This window comes from Frieseomelitta varia, unplaced genomic scaffold (genome assembly GCF_011392965.1).
Source record: "Frieseomelitta varia isolate USP_RPSP 00005682 unplaced genomic scaffold, Fvar_1.2 scaffold_871, whole genome shotgun sequence".
NCBI lineage: Eukaryota > Metazoa > Arthropoda > Insecta > Hymenoptera > Apidae > Frieseomelitta > Frieseomelitta varia.
The window spans coordinates 568880-586173 of NW_025110669.1; the positions used below are offsets into that span (position 1 = coordinate 568880).

At 40.0% G+C, this 17294-nt stretch overlaps 2 long non-coding RNA genes across 2 annotated transcripts in view; one reads left to right on the forward strand and one right to left on the reverse strand.

Annotated features, from left to right (window-relative positions):
* Positions 1 to 17294, forward strand: part of LOC122536783 — a 102090-nt gene that overhangs the window by 12132 nt on the left and 72664 nt on the right. The window lies entirely within an intron of this gene.
* On the reverse strand, positions 547 to 15071 carry LOC122536784. Its single transcript, XR_006308473.1, has 3 exons — positions 14942 to 15071; positions 7883 to 7884; positions 547 to 557 (listed from the first exon to the last, which is right to left on the reverse strand). It is a non-coding gene; the product is annotated as an uncharacterized LOC122536784 (long non-coding RNA).

Genomic DNA, 17294 nt, shown 5'->3' on the forward strand with positions numbered 1-17294 from the left:
TATCCATTTTTTCTCTTTTTTTTTTTTTTTCCTCTCCATTAACAGCGAATCTTCTTCGAAACGCGCTTGAGATTACTAATTGTAAGAAACAAACCAGTGCTCTTTCTTCTCAAGTTTTTCTTTATCTTGCGGGCGAATCCACAGCCGATAACTAGACGCTTTCAGGCTGTTGTAACACGGTTTTCCAACTTCTTTCTCGCCAGTAGCCTCGTTTCGGTTTCTTCGTCTCGGTTTTTCCCTCGATTTTTCTCGATCTTTTTTTCTTTTTTTTTTTTTCTTCTCCTTCTCCGCCGTTCTTCCTTTCACGGTCATCTTCGAGCCCGAAAGTTTCCGGGGGGCGGCGTGATGCGAAAAGTTTGAAATGGTTTTCTTTAGACGGACCTTCTTCGCGACGTTTTATCCGCTACATGCAAATTTTCAGCGCCCGTTCGGAATTCGCCCCGGCCACTTTTGACCTCGCCTCGAGCGGCGAGATTTCGTCAGGAGTAATCGAGTCCGATGCCAGTTTCTTCCAACTTCAGTCTGTAGCCTCTTCGTTTGCTTCTTTGTGCTCTTCTCTTTGTTAATTTCTAATACCGACTCGTTTCAACGTCAATCGAACTTCGTTCTCGCTTCATTTTCTAATTAACTTTACTGAGAATCGTGGATTAAATTCATTTTAGTGGGTTTGTCCAGAAGGTATGTCAAAATTCTTAACAATACCTTTGTTGGAACTCTCGCTTATTAACGCGTAGGACCCGGTGGAAACTAAAAACGTAGCTTCCAATTCTGTATTTTTTAGTGAAAATTGTTCACTGACGCTTCTTCTTTCCTCAATTTCTATAAATATTACCGAAACTTTCCTGAGTCTTTCTCTTTCTCTTCTTTTTTTATTTCTTCAATCGCCGTAATAAAAATCTTCTCAAACTTTCGACTTTGATCCTGCATTTTTCAATAAAAATTGTTCACTGACTCTTCTTCTTTCTGATCTCTTTTATTTTCTCAATTTCTATAAATATTACCGAAACTTTCCTGATTCTTTGCCCTTTTTGCTCCGTTTCTATTTCATCAATCACTGCAATGAAAATCTTCGACTCTCGTCAAACCTTCGACTCTCCACGGTATCTTTATCTCCGACTATTTCGTCGTTTCGATTATACTCCGATATAAATATATACATATATATACACGTACGCATCCAGCGATACTACATAAATCACCGGCGCTAATTCTTCTCTCGGAACTTCGAAAACGATCGCACACCTGCATATTCCCCGTGTAAAACTTCGGAGTCATATCCTGTGCCATCAATTATACTTCGCCATAAGGTGTTACGAGAGAAACAGGAAAGTTTCCAAGCGCGGTTCCAATCGCGAGCTCGATCTTGACGGTGCTTCCAACACCGTTTCCCTGATTTATCTTTCTTCCCAATATTCCCTGTGCACAGAACCCGCCCTTCTCTCCCCCCCCCCCCCACCTCTCTCTCTCTCTCTCTCTCTCTCTCTTTCGCGACTTTGATCAACGACGTGTTACAAAGCGTGCATTAGTTAATGAGCGTAATCAGCTTAATAAGAATCGTACGTTTGCATCTCTGACGCGGATCCCCGAGGCGGTATATTACCTCGGTCCCGATGTAATCGCGTTAACTAACGTGTACCCGGCGAAAGAGAGAGAGAGAGAGAGAGAGAGAGAGAGAGAGAGAGAGAGGCTCAAAGAAGATGCACGAGAGTAGCCATTCCGTTTCTGCAGCTGCCGCATTTTGTCTAATGGACCTACGGCTTTGAGCCCCTGACGTTTCTGCCATTGAGCGTATTTTTTCAACACTCTGTGTTCTCTCTCTTTCTCTACGTGAAATGTGTGTGTCTGTAACAAAAAAAAAAAAAGAAAAAAGTGAGAGAGAGAGAGAAAATAACCTAGTAGGGTAGCTACTAGAGAAGTTCCCTGAAAATAGGGGGAAAAGTTTAGCACCCGGAATCTTTCGAAACTCTGACACTTAACCTTAAAATAAGGTTAACGCCGCCGCGACTCGTGTAGTCGCGTGCCCGTATTTAGTATCTTCTTCGGTTCTATCCGTTTTGTCGTACCATATATATATATATTTTTCGGAAATATCATACGTTACCACGCACGGTTACAAATTTCGGTAATTTGTAATTCTGAATCCGCGTTAACACGAGCGGAGATGTAATTTTTGATCGATGTCGGTGAAATGAATTCGCTCGATCAACGCGGACACGAATTTGTTGGAACCAAGTCGCGGTTCGGCCGCGAATATGTATTATATGTCGTTGGTTGCGTTGCGCCGGAGAAAGTTGTATTCGCCGACCGGTTGTCGCGCATGAGAGAATGAATAATCGCGAAGGGGGATCGCGAAAGTGTATGCAAAACACGAACAAAACCGACGGCGCCAATTAGGCAGTCGTACAACGTGTTAATCGCGGCCAATAAGGCGTAATGATACGCGGCGGATAGATTTGCAACTGTTCTTTGTCTGTGAATTAAAATCCTCGCCTTATCGCCGCTCGGTTTTTGTCGTTCTCATTAGCCGGGGAAATGCGGTTACGTAAAATCATTTTTATATCGCTTCGCTGGCTATTAATCTTCCGTCTAGCAAACACATCGCGGCGCTTTGCATAAATTTCAATCCATCTATCAATCTCGTGGTAATAATTAAATACGTGTCTCTAGGAAGTCACGTTCAAGAGAGAAATTGAAATATTCTTGATTAATCTTTGAACGTCACAACCTTGTGATATTTGTAATAACTTTAGGATATATAACTTTGTGACAATTGTAATTTTCAATATTTATAATTTTATATTGTTGACACTTGTTTTAAATGCTCGTAATTTTATTGTAATTTTAAATATTCATGATCCTGTGACGAAATGAGATCTGTTTTTTTTTTTTTTTTTTTGCAAAGGCGGGATTTACAATTCATAGTCAATGTGACTCGCAACTTCTTCGAAACATATCGCGTAAGTATCTTGCATAAATTTCAATTCATCGATAATCAAATGTCTCTAGGAAACGTTCGAGAAAAATTGAAATATTCTTGATTAATTTTAAATTGAAATCCGGAGGCTGCGACGAAGTAAGATTTGATTCTTGCGAAAAACAAGGCTTAGTCACTATGAAACGTATCACAGTATTTTGCATAAATTTCAATGCATCTATTAATCTAGAAAACGTTCGGAAGTAAAATTGAAATATTCTTCATTAATTTTAAACGTTATAACGTTGAATATTCGCGAGCTTGCGACGAAATAAGACTTGATTTTTTTTTAATAGTTAATCACTGTGACTTTTAAGTTTTTCGAAACACACATTGCAGCATTTAACATAAATATCAGTCTGTCAATCTTCTGTCTCTAGAAAATATTCGCAGGAACGAATCTTTAAATATTCTCGATTAATTTTAAATCTTCGACAATTTGAACTATTCACGATAAAGTACGATTTGACAAAAAGCAAGGATCATCGGTCTCCTGACTTTTTCGAGACGTACGAAGACAGTGCTCTTTAGACAGAAATTTCAGTCGGCACGTACTATATATGTGTATGTTTTCGAGAAACGTTTGACGAAAGAGATATTCGCGAAATATTTGGAGATCTCCAGCGTGATAAAATAAGATTTCCACCTCTTTCGAACTGGTGTATCCATCGAGTCGAAATCGCAGAGACTCATAGTCTCACGAACCATGAGAAGAAAGGTCCCTGGTAGCCTTTCGGAGAGATTCGAAGCTCCGTTCGAAGCTAGCAGCGTTACGGAGCGTGTAATCTCGCGACGATCGCCCTCCGGTTTTCCTCCGAGCGGGCACAAAAGGCTCGTTCACGTGTGAGCTACGAAAAGACGCTTAATTCGAAAGGCGGCCGATGAAATATCGGGGCCGTGTGTCCCGTCAGTTCGATTTGACCCTTTTGAAAACGCCTATTCGGCCCGATAGGCTCGAGGGAGATCGAGAAGTGAACGAGTTTGCTGGCCGAGTGGCATATCGAGTCTGGCAACACGGATGAAACGAGGCCTCCGGTAAAGGAGGCCAGGGAATCAGAAAAGAAAAGAAAAGAAAAGAAAAGAAAAGAAAAAAAAAGAAAAGAAAAGGAAAGAAAAGAAAAATAGTAAAGAGGAGAAAATGGGAGCCGAGAGTGAAAGAGAGAGCGAACGAAAGAGGAAGCTGCAACAGGAACACGAGGATAACACGCATACCTGGCGTGCACCGACTACCTGCCCTAGGTTAACTCCATCGCTACGAGGCGTAATGCGTTGCTTCTTAGCTTGTATTCGTTGCTCTCTCTGGGTCGTTGGCCCTCGCCAAGGGTCGAAGAAGAATTGAAGAATTCGCTGACTAACTAGTCTGGCCCCGCTCGTTCGCCAGGCCTTCTGCCAGCGAAATTTTACCAACAACGGTTTACCAAATGGTGTTGATTTGGTGCGTTTTCTTTTTCACTTCGTTCGTTTTTTTTTTTTTTTCTTTTTTTTCTTTAAATGTTTCAACCGAGAGCCGTTCGCGAGTGAAAGTAAAATTTCCGAGGCGAGCAAAGGATTGCGAACGAAATTTTGAACGTGGAATTTCAGTCCGGAACGAAAGACAATAATTCAATAACCCTCGTGATTATTGTTAACCCTTTGCCTGCAATTTTCTTTCTAACATTCTTGGATAAGCGTTACTCACTGTTAACCCTCCTACTGTGCCGAGGTCACAGTTTTGACCTGCGCTGGGAGTTGCTTGTGTTAGTGATCGCACTAACGCATCATGCGGCTGTGTGCCATGTGTTTGCCAAATTGCCCAAGTGACGACGACTAAAGACGAAAAAAAAAAATCAGTTTCTGGTAACGTTCTGAGGAAGAAAGACGTGTGCAGCAAAGCGAAGCAATCTTTTGTTTCAAAGTTTACTTCATATTTTAGTGTTTTTATTATTGTTTTAGTATTTTAGTAGTTAGTATTTAATAATTTGTATTATTTTTTTTAGTATTTAGTATTTTATACTATTTTTGTATTTGGTATTTTATATTATTTTCGTGTTTACTATTTAGATTTTAGTTTTTAGCACCATTTTAATATTTTACTATTTTTATTATTAATGTACTGTTTTTATTATTATTTTTGTTCTTTTTATTACTTTTTTCCCGTTGTTTCTATTTGTTGACGCAATGTCCTCATTGCCAGCGAGCAATCTTTCTTTGTCTTCTTTTGCTCAATCTGCACAAGACGTTCCTGGCAGTGAATGACATAAATGTATAGTAAATATATATAACTTTATTATTCATGTGACTATATTTATTATACATGTTCCTATATGAGTTGGATGTCTGTCACTGTGTTGGTACAATATCGGTGAGCCGTCCGAACAATCCTAAATATGCATTAGTGGCATATCCGTGTGAATCAAAATGACCCCGGCACAGAACGCTGAGGTTCAGTAGTCGGAGGGTTAATTACTATTAACTTTATTTCTAGATACAAAATGTCGAAACGTTATTTACAATTTGTACTCGTTGACTCGTTCAATTTAGTGAAATGGGACTTAAAGTTCGAAGCAGAATTGCAGTTTGCTCTCTCCTTTAAATCGGAACCGAATGATTTATACCGCGAGTGTAGCTCGAAAAGAACAATTCGAAATTAGTAGAGCATCGAATAGAATGTCAAAATAAAACTTTTTTGACAAACAATTTTACAAATTCAGTCTTCGATTTTTATGTCACTGCTCTTTTCGTATCAAAATATATTTATGATCGTTTTCCTCCTCTCTCAAACAAAAAAAAAAAGACAATCACTCTTACTAGCACTAAGATACACAATCACAAACAGAGGAGCAATTTCTTCGACGCAAGCAATTCCATTTCACACGACGTGGGTGACTGTCTCACTGGCGGAATAGTAACAAAAGAGGATCTTCTCACGTCTTTTGACTTCATCGGCTCAAGTGATTACCCTAATAAGATGACAAATTTATTCCGCGGCTCGTCTGTCGTCTCAGCTCTCTCGCGTGGAAATCGCTAGAAAAAACAGTGGAGCTTTTCACGCCGGGCGAGCAAAGCGACGAAACGCGTAAACGTAATCAACGGTACGCAAATACGAGTTCGAGGATCCGTGAGGTTTATTTATAATGCTCCGCTATACACATATAGCCTGTTCTTCCTCTTGAATTAAATAATCGTAGATTTCGACTTGGGACAGAGCCGCGAGCCGCCGAAATTGCGGCGTTCTTCGCGTATTTTTAGAAACGTTTCGTTTCAACGTTGAACCCGAGAATTTTCCGCACGTTTCCCGCTGCTTTCCAACACTACTTTCGTTGAAAACGAAAAGAGAGAATAGAGTTGCTAATAAACGGACTTCTCCGAGTCGCGTTCGGAATTTCTCCAGGAAATTTCAGTTTGTAATATATCTTCCCTCCCGACGACGTTGAAAGATTATATTATACATTGTAAAAATACATCACGTACGTTGTACGTACAATGCGCGATGAAAATATTTTAACACTTAACGCAGACGAGAATTTTACATCCATATTGTACGTTTTATGTAATGAGATTCGGTTGTCACGATTATATTGGTCTATCAATCTAGGGCAAATATGGGGTGAGCTAAGAATTACTTTCTACTGAAATAAATCCGTATAAATTTCTTTGTTATATGTTAAATAAAATCTATATTATATTATATATTAAGAATTTTAGTTTGAAATTAATAAAATTAAATATTTCTTACATTGATATTTTATCCAAAAAAGAAAATGGGCGGGAAGAAACTTTTTGTCCACCCTATATGTACGAATGTCACGTAAACGCGCATCCAGTGAGAGATTAGCATACAGCCGTCCATTCACTAGACAGCCCAGTTCGACAAATTCTTCGAAAATTAATTTTACCAACAACAAGTTCCACTGAATCATCGACAAGTAACATTTTTCCCCCTCTCCTCGTGAGGCCCTTAATCAATCGATAACATAAGTTATTACAGAGATATCATCGGCCGACTATTAGGTGGCCGATTTTGGAACAACGATCGTTGTACACGGCTAACGGGGGCACGGCATTAATGACCACGTTAATACGAACTTTATCAAATACGGTAATGCGGTTGACAAACTGGTATTATGCCTTACTCGCGAACCGCAACAGGCGATTAGGTTTGCAAATTGCATTCGGTCGCAGGGACAATCGATCCGGCGCTGTCGATTACCGAAAACGTAATTAAATTTTACAATAGGACCGATTCATTACGCGCCGCGAAACAGATCCGCGTCCGTTCCCGAACCCTTTCCATTGTTTCGCGCTCAGGTCGGGCTCGGGTCAAGTGTAATAAACGCTGAAAAAGCGAGGGAAAAAGGGGGAAACAGATCGAAACGTCGAAGGTTATTAAACACATTCTCGCTTCTCTGCGTAATTTATTAAGAAACGAGGAACGTTTCGTCGAACGAGTCTCTCTTTCTCTCTCTCTTTCTCTTTTCGGAACATTGTTACATTGTAACGATATAATTAAAAATTATACTTTACAGCAGAGGTGGCTAACTGGCGACTCTTACCCCTACTTTCCTGATCGCCACCCCTTTCATTGCATCGATCTCTCCACTACATTGAAATTTCCTCGTGCATGAATCCCACTCTCTCAGTCTGTTGAATTTCCCTACCAAGCCAAGCGGAGAGATCGATGCAGTGGAGGGGATAGCGCTGGCGACGAGGAGAGTAGGGGTAAGGACCGCCAGTTAGCTACCTCTACTTTACAGTTTCACTGAACTATTTATTTGAATAAAACAAGACTTTCACACACCGGAACTGGATAGATTTAAAAATACAATACTGGCTTGTGCTTGCTGCAATGCTGAACTATTTCGGCCTGTGAATTCTTTCTACTGCGCTTATATTATCTTTCGGTCGTTGCTGGTTAAAATATCTTACGACGACTCATGCATGATTAATTCCTAGCAACATTGTACAACTCGTATCGCTGTGATCTCTGATGTTATCTTTCTCCGTAGTTGCGTTTTTAAGGGGAACGAGTTCAAAAAGTGTCTTATAATCCTCGCACCCTGGGCTCAAGGCATTTTTGAAACACACACTCCGCGCTGTATGCAGCTTATGTGCAGGTATTCGGACACTCGCGTGGCCTGAAACTTTCCCAATATACTCGCGATAGTGAAGTTCCGACGGATGGAATTAAATTTGAAAGTGATTCTACTCCATGAACAATCCTCAAACATGGTACAACTTGGAAAATTAAAATCAAATCATGTGGATGAGTACCGAGTTTCTTCCTCTCCCTCTCTTTCTTCTCTTAACAGTATGTACACCGTTTGCTTCATTCATTTCGGAATTCACCGAGTGTAGATATTTCTTCTTTTTTTTTTTTTTTTTTNTTTTTTTTTTTTCTTTTCACTTCAATCCCATTCCGTCGGGTACAGATTAATTACAAAGTTTCTTCTTTTAATCGCTCTGAAAATTATGAGATTAACTCTCCTCCACCCGTGCCGCTTGGTTTTAAACAAACCGCGGAGCAAATCGGATCGATGAAAAATCCCAAGGATCGCGGCGGGATTAATTCGTCGAATCCGCTCCGAAGCTTCACAATCCGACGTAGCGTAAAATATACGTAGCGGAATGATAGCGCGAGGTTCGACGGTAAATCCAATCAGTGGGAAACACGGAGTAGGAAAATATTCCTCTCGCGCGCGTAGATTCTCGCTCTCCTTGACCTCTCTCTGATTTTCAGTTGCGTTATCTCTGTGATAACGGAGTTTTCTGCGTCGCCAGACACAAACACACACATACACACATACACACAGCACATAATCGAACGATCCGGCCAGAGTTAATTCGCTAATTCTGTTAATGACAATTTATCCGTTCCGCGAGAACGTTGCCCCACCCCCTCTCCAGGATTTTAATGAAGTCGCGACGCGGAAAAAGCCGGTCTGTTTGCCTTGGGAAGCGGGTCAGGATATTCGAATCGGAGTAATCGTCGCTCTTTAACCGCCAGTCGATACACACGACGCGGTGAAATTACCAATCGAGCCCCCGGATCGATAAACGATTTCATTGGAAAACGGCCAAAATCCATTACGTAGAGCCGGGGCCCACACGCTCTAGGCAAATCGGTCCGACTGCTCGGGCGTACGTAATGAAGAGGCGCGGGGGAGGGAGGGGGGCACCGATGTAATCGTCTTAGCTTCGATTTTCCAATTGGCTCGTCTCCCACAAACAACGTAAGAGACGACGTATCCACCTAGCTTCCAGAGGACTCTTCTTTCTTTCTTTTTTTTTTTTTTTTGCGCACGCGATAGGATTAGCAATTTGTTGTTTTGCTCGTGATAAGGTTGCACAAATTGCGCACGCACGAAAAGTAGGAAAATTACACGTGTTGGAATCATTAATCTTCGACGTTTCGATTGTTGTAACAGTCGCCAAGAACTTGAAATTGCTTGACAAAATTTCACCGAACACTCGCAACGTGAAAAAGTATATGAAATATCGAAGATACAACGCTTTCTATAATCTTCGATAGGTAAAATGACTTTCTAGAGACTGGAAGTGCCAAAGTGGTGAAAGCGATCGATTTATAATTTCTGTTATAAATTTTGTAAATACGTAGCAGTTCATTTTTAGATATTTAAATGATTCTTCGTAAAATGAAAGCTTGTGCAAATTATTGTTTTCAGTGTCTCTGATGGAAAATTTTCTGCCTCAGCCGTATCAGATAGCTGTTAAGCGTTAATCATACGATTCTCTTAATTAAACATACGAATTTGCGAATTTAAGAAAAAATCCGCAGTCTGTCAATGACATGTTCCGTATGCTTCAATCAGTCGAGAAACATTCTAACTCACTCGCCAAGATGAATCTCGAATCGATTGTTAACCGTGAACCGCATCTCGGAATAGCACGCGTATTGCGTGAAGTGTCGCAGATAAAATATTGCAGTAAAAAATAATCACAAACCATATGCGTCAGTTGGAATTCCACTGAGCAACAGATACTTGGAACTCTACCGAGCAGGAAGAGACTCTGTGACTCAACTTTCACTGCTGATCGATTTAATACCATCGGAGCAAAAGGAGAATGCTGCATGAAAATGTTCAACGTTTTCGATTTAGAATCGACGAATTTTCACTGTAATAACGAAGATGATCGCGTGCTCGATACTCTTCCATATTGAATTAGAAGAGTTTGTTTGACGAGGTTTCACGGTGTACCAGCTCTTCTATGCGCGCAAGTTCGACGAAGCCTCGTTGACTGACGCAGTTGCTTTTTCAAAGGCTGTCTTAACTTCCTGTGCCTTTGACAACGCGTTAACAAGTTAGTCGCGAAGAGGCTCGCTACGATGATAAAGTCTTGAACAAAGTTAAAACGATATCGAGTTAAAACGATGTGCGTTTCGGATCTTTTGACAGGAAATTGTCTTACGCGACTCTAGTCTCGCGTGGGTGAATAAATCGGTTACGGAGCGACGATCTGGGATAACATTCGAAGATTTTTCTCCTCTTCTCTTGATTCTTTGTGTCAGAAGATTGAACTGTTGTTTGTCTTGCCGTTTCTTTGCTAGCTATTTAAACTAGTAATTGCTAATACAACTTGCAATCCTTCGCCTCTTTCTTTCTCGTTTTATCTTTGCAAACTCTCTTATTTGGCTCATTAACTTTGAATTCTGATAATTTAATTGACTTTCGAGGGATGGGTGATTTGGACGGAGAATCTCAATTACATTAATTGGTAACTATTATCAAATTGTTGCTAAATTTAAACCAACATTCCATTTTGAATATGTCGTATATATTTTTGGTCTTGATCAACTATGAATTCTGATAATTTAATTGACTTTCGAAGGACGGTTAAAGGATGATTTAGACAGAGAATCTCAATTACATCGATTTTTACATAATTGGTATTAAAATTTAAATATCAGCAGAGTTAAAATCAAACCAGCACTCCACGTTGAATATTTCCTATTCCTGGTCCTTTAAATTTCGCATAAGTGTTTAAAAACCGGTCCAAGAGAAATACATCAGAATTTTGGCTGGAAATTCACAGGGCAAAAAAAAAAAAAGAAAAAAAAGGAAAGAGATCTATCGAAAATTCAACATCCGAGCACAGCGAACAGACTGCACCTGAGGCACCTAGACGAGAGATAGATATTAATGTTTCTGGGTTTGCTGGATCCTCGATCAGGCTGCTTCGCTGGCAACCACCGGCACAATATCCCCGAGTCACGTGTACACGTTGCGGTGTTACAGCATTGTGTACCCGCAGGATGACACTCGCAATTAAGTTCACTCCCTCGTTGGCCACGAATACATCACGCTCTCAAAGCGAGGAAGCAATGGAGTAAAATGCCCGGCATTTGGCACCGTGTCAGTGGCTGCTAGGCGTTCTGAACTTGAAGCTTGGGAAGAAACAATCCTGGCCTCGCTCTCTCTCTCCTATTATTAATTTCTGCCATTCGCCCAAACACACTCCGGACTAATGAACATTCGAATGTTCGCGATATTTATCTCTGGTTCATTTTGCGGTTAGAACGTAACACGGTGAATTACTGCGATTTCCTCACGACGAAAAGAGAAAGAAGAATGTCAAATTGAAATTGTTTGGAATACGATTCAGTTGAAAAGATGACTCCTTTTTTTAATTATAAATGTCATTTTCTCGATAGAAATTCACAGTGCAAAATCATATTGTCCATTCAATATTGGAAGAATTATTGGAGTGGAGAAAGATCAGTTCGCAAAATGAATTGCAACATTATTTAGTGATTCGCTTCAAAATCAGACTAATTCGTAATTTCCCTGGTGATAATAAAATTTCTACGACAATGAAGAAAATACCACGGTATCGTGAGAATTAAACTTGTGATTTTCATTTGCTCGATAGAAATTCATAACCCAAAACTCGATTACTCGGTAAATTATTGTGGAAAATGCTGAATATAAAAAATGAAATAATTCGCTGTTCTCGCTCAAAAACTCGGAATAATTTCTTCGTAATTTGGCCGGCAGCAAAATTCTACGACAGTAAAGTAAGAGAAACTCCACGGCGTTACGAACAAAACAAAACAAAAAAAAATAAAAGAAAAGAAAGAAGAAAAAATAGATAATTTTTCGGACGGGTGTATAGTTGAACGTGCTTCGTCTCGGGTTATCTCGACGCGACGCTTCGGATGAACAGCGTGATGTCTCGTTACATATTGCGTGTACAAACTTTCGCCGTAATTCAACACGGGGACCCGCGATTCCGCGTTACGAGGGAAAAATGTGCATTACGAGGCTGGAAACATGAATAGGTAGCAGGCACCTAGGCTCCGGGTGTCGAGAAATTTTAGCCTCGCTTAGGTAAACGCGTCGAATGAACACATCCCGCCCTTTCCCTACCCTTTTCGCCCTCCTCTACGAGACCTGCGGTTTATTACTCGCGCGCGTTTAATCTCTCCCCCCTCCCCCTCCGCTGCCATCGCTGCTGCAAATTTATCGTACTTTTTTTTTTTAAATTCGTATAAAATATTTGTTTCCAAATTTTTTTATAGAGAGAAAGGAGAAGGTCGTCTCTCGTTAATTCTAATTATTCAAAACTTCCAATATTAATTCCACTTGAGGAGAGATCGTGCCGTTTATAAAGGATTATCGAATCATTAATTCGTTCTCTCATCATTTTTCTTATAAGTACATATTGCATTTGTGACATTTTCAGAGTATAGAAATTGTTTTATTCACTAAGTGTTAAGTTTGCAATATGAATGTTGAAAATGAAGAATAAATGTCACATTTTCTGTCCGCGAAGATCGAATTTCATTTAATTCGCGTGTCAAACGCTTAACAATTCTTGTGATTCTTGATGAAATACTTGGAACTTGGACAAGAAATAAAGAGCAGTATTGAGGTTCGACACACGCTTTATAATTAACGGTTTAGTTTATTGTACAAAGTACAATAAACGGTATAGTTTAGTGTACAAAGAACCGTGTTATTTTGGTCAAAAGGATCATACCTTACACACGTGTGTATGTACAAACGCTTACATCTATGCTGGGAAGGTTTGACAATAGGATTGTTTCTACGTCTGTAGAATGTCGCGATTTGCACCTTTAGAGTTCTAACAATTCTCATCAAGTTTAACTCATTGTCAGAGAGAAACCGCATTAATCGTGAAAAGAGACAATACGTACTCGCAATAGTTTTTGTTAAGAATAACTGTAAATCATGTCCAATATGTACACATGTGGATGGATGCGCGACATCTAGTCTTACTATTAAACTACTTGCCTCGTATCTATATTTGTATATGGACCGCATTAAGAAAAACAGTTGAAAACCGGTGTAACTTATAAATCAAAGAGGAAAGTGAGTTGTAAGCTATAAAACCTCCTTAAAAACCGAATATCTTTGTCTTGTAAAATCAAACCTAATACCAAATTAACAACAATTTTCTAAATTGATTAAAAAATTTTCAAAGTTTGCGGTATATATATATAAGAAAGTAGCATTCCTTCCGTTGTTCACCACATTTTATCCGGACAAACTGGTGTAAATCAAAGAGGAAAGTGAGTTGCAAGCTATAAAGCCTCCTTAAAAACCGAATATCTTTGTCTTGTAAAATGAAACCTAATACCAAATTAACAACAATTTTCTAAATTAATTAAAAAATTTTCAAAGTTTGCGGTATATATATAAGAAAGTAGCATTCCTTCCGTTGTTCACCACATTTTATCCGGACAAACCGGTGTAAATCAAAGAGGAAAGTTAGTTGCAAGCTATAAAGCCTCCTTAAAAACCGAATATCTTTGTCTTGTAAAATCAAACCTAATACCAAATTAACAACAGTTTTCTAAATTAGTTAAAAAATGTTCAAAGTTTACGGTATATATATAAGAAAGTAGCGTTCCTTCTGTACTCCACCACGTTTTGTCCGGACAAACCGGTGTAACATATAAATCAAAGAGGAAAGTGAGTTGCAAGCTATAAAGCCTCCTTAAAAACCGAATATCTTTGTTTTGTAAAATCAAACCTAATACCAAATTAACAACAGTTTTCTAAATTAGTTAAAAAATTTTCAAAGTTTACAGTATATATATATATATATATATATATATATATATATATATATATATATATATATATAAGAAAGTAGCGTTCCTTCCGTTGTTCACCACATTTTATCCGGACAAACTGGTGTAACATATAAATCAAAGTGGAAAGTGAGTTGCAAGCTATAAAGCCTCCTTAAAAACCGAATATCTTTGTCTTGTAAAGTCAAACCTAATACCAAATTAACAACAGTTTTCTAAATTAGTTAAAAAATGTTCAAAGTTTACGGTATATATATATACACGAAAGTAGCGTTTCTTCTGTAGTCCACCACGTTTTATCCGGACAAACCGGTGTAACATATAAATCAAAGAGGAAAGTGAGTTGCAAGCTATAAAGCCTCCTTAAAAACCGAATATCTTTGTTTTGTAAAATCAAACCTAATACCAAATTAACAACAGTTTTCTAAATTAGTTAAAACATTTTCAAAGTTTACGGTATATATATAAGAAAGTAGCGTTCCTTCCGTTGTTTACCACGTTTTATCCGGACTAATCGAGGATTAGGGGATGAAGATCGACGAGAGAGAGAGAGAGAGAGAGAGAGAGAGAGAGAGAGAGAGCTAAGAGAGTCGTGTGTTTCAAGAAATCGAGAAGCTGGATGTGGCCGTCGTGTGTCGGTGAGCCGGACGTCCGGCTCCGGAGGTGTCTCTGTGTCAAGGGGACGAGATCGAGAGAAAGGAAGGAGAAAGCAGAGCAGAGGTCTTGGTGTGTACACCGAGTGAAAAGGCCTCTCGATAAGAGACAAAGAAACGAGACGGAAGACTGCACGACGTTGTGGCGAAAAGGGCACGAGAGGAAGGAAGAGAAAGAGAGGGAATGAGACTCTCGGGGAGACTTTCTGGCAAGCTTCGGTCTATTTAAAAGCATTACGATGCTGACGGTCGGGTTACTATGTCCACGGTTAAGTAACCGGTGATGTAACGATGCAATTCAACCTCTTTCCTCCCGTCCTCTTTGCTCGCGGCGGGGGCAGCCAGAGCAGAAAGACCATGGATCGCTTGGCGGACTAGCGACGAAGAGGAAGCGGAGAGCGGGTACATGTCGTGTCCATTGGACGAAACTACCGAGGGAGCCGTTTCTAACGCGTTGCTATACTGCCAGAGAGTATACAGTCCCGACGACAATGCGACAATCTGCACTCGGACTCGAGTTCCAGGCGAACTCCAACGAAGAACTTCTTGTTCTCGGTGCGGATCTCTCGCAGTCGTTCGTTGGATTCTCTTTGCGTTTAGCTAATCTCGTCCGTTGGATCTTCGTTAAGTCGTTGGAGACAGAGGCATCCTCTGGAAAGTCGATGACACTTTAGATAGTTTCGGAGCTGTCGATCTTGGTGATATTTGCAGCCTCGAAAGCGAGGCACCTCGAAACTGTCAGACTCTAACACACGTTGAAACGTGCATCGACTTTTTAAGTTTTATGAAACCTGCGTCAGAGTCAGTTTGCCTCCACGCTTTTTCGTGTGAACGACGCCAACGTGTTTTAAAGTGTCAGATGATCCTCCAGCTCCTCTCCAATGTTACCGTCAATAATGGCAGGTATATTAATCACGAAGAATAAGAGATTAAATGGACGAAAAGACGGTTAATCTTCTTTAACTTCTTTACCTGAAAGAAATAGATTTTAACCTTCTTTAACTTTAAGAAGAAATGGATTTTCCAATTCCCCGTTTACTCGGATACAGCGAAGAGAGCGTAATCAACGTGTACCGATGACAGTGAAAAATTATCGATACTTTGGACTGACGTAACTTTTTTTTTTTTTTTAAAGAAGATCGTACAACGATCCACTCGATCCCGTTTTAAAGCGCGAAGCTTTTACTTTGGAGGTAGTCAGATCGTTCTTTTGCTTTACGAAGACGATTTTACATCAGGTAGCGAGTAGAAAAATTATAAAAATTCTTCTCACCGCTTCATTGAATTTTGAACATTAGAATTGAACGATTTCTTGTCTATTTATTCTAATATTCAATTCAACAAGTTTCGAGAAGTCGTTGTAAAAAGAAAAATTCGATCTTCAAGCTGATGGTGGATGTATGAACAAAATATTTTACGCGTGTTTGAATTTTTATAATTTTCGAGGGTGAAGTAGTCCTTACTTTCCCAATTCGCCACACGAAAGAAAATAAACAAACTGACTGTCAAAAATAGAAGTTCCACGCTTCAAAATGTGATCAAGTGGATCGCCATGCGATCTTTTTTTTTTACAAAATTATGTCACTCGAGGCTACCGACTTGAAATTCTTCGTTGTCGTTGCCAAATATACAGTTACGCTCTTCGCTACGTCCGAAACTCGATCAAACTTCCTAATAGCACGAAATTCCAAAATGCTCCGGTACAACGAACGTCGATGAATATGATATCCGTGAAGAATATCTTTGCGAGCCCCGTGCAAATTGGATCATCGGGTGGAAATTCATCGAGTCGAAGAAAGATCCATGCGCTTCAGAGAGAGAGAAAGAGAGAGAGAGAGAGAGTGCTCTTCGATACACCATCCATCGAACCCTCGCGCCGTCCAATAAAGTCACGTCGACGGTTTTATTAAAACATCCAGGATTGAAAGAATCGTCGAGGAAATACTGACGCGTGTCACCTTCTCTCGCGTATCAATAGCCAAAGATAACGCTCGTTTACAAGCACAAAGAGCTGTTCACTCGCGTAGGAGGAGTTCGTGAATGCCGCCAATCGTTTCCTCCCTCTGTTTCTGTTTCTGTTACGCGACCGCGGAGATCTCGCGCACGGAATGAACCAGCTTTGATGGATGTGTGCCCCGTGTAGCGTCGGCACGCGCGCTCGCATTGAGAAACAGAAGGAATAAAACGGGCGCTATGAATAGTCCGTTAATCAATCAACCGCGAAGGTGGAGCGAAAGATCGATGGTTTTAACCGTGCCTCTGTGTGTGATCGGTTTCCGCAAAGTGTCCGCCTACCTCGCCGTCGAATTAAACGCGCTCCGTGGAAGGGAAAAAAGAGAGAAAAAAAAAGAAAGGGATCGACTTAACGAGCCTGGTCGTGTCCTCCTTTGTAGATCGTGCAGGGTGTCTTGTGAACGCCGGTTCATACGGTTCGGATGCGCAGGATGATACTGCGAATTTTGGTATTTGCAGCAGATGAGATTCGATGAAAATTCGACTGACGCTTTAGTGGCGTTTCAATCTTAGAATGTAATTATCAATTTAATTATATTTCGCGCAGAATGGAATCCAACGTTCTAACTTTTTGGTATTGCTAAAATACTTTGGAATA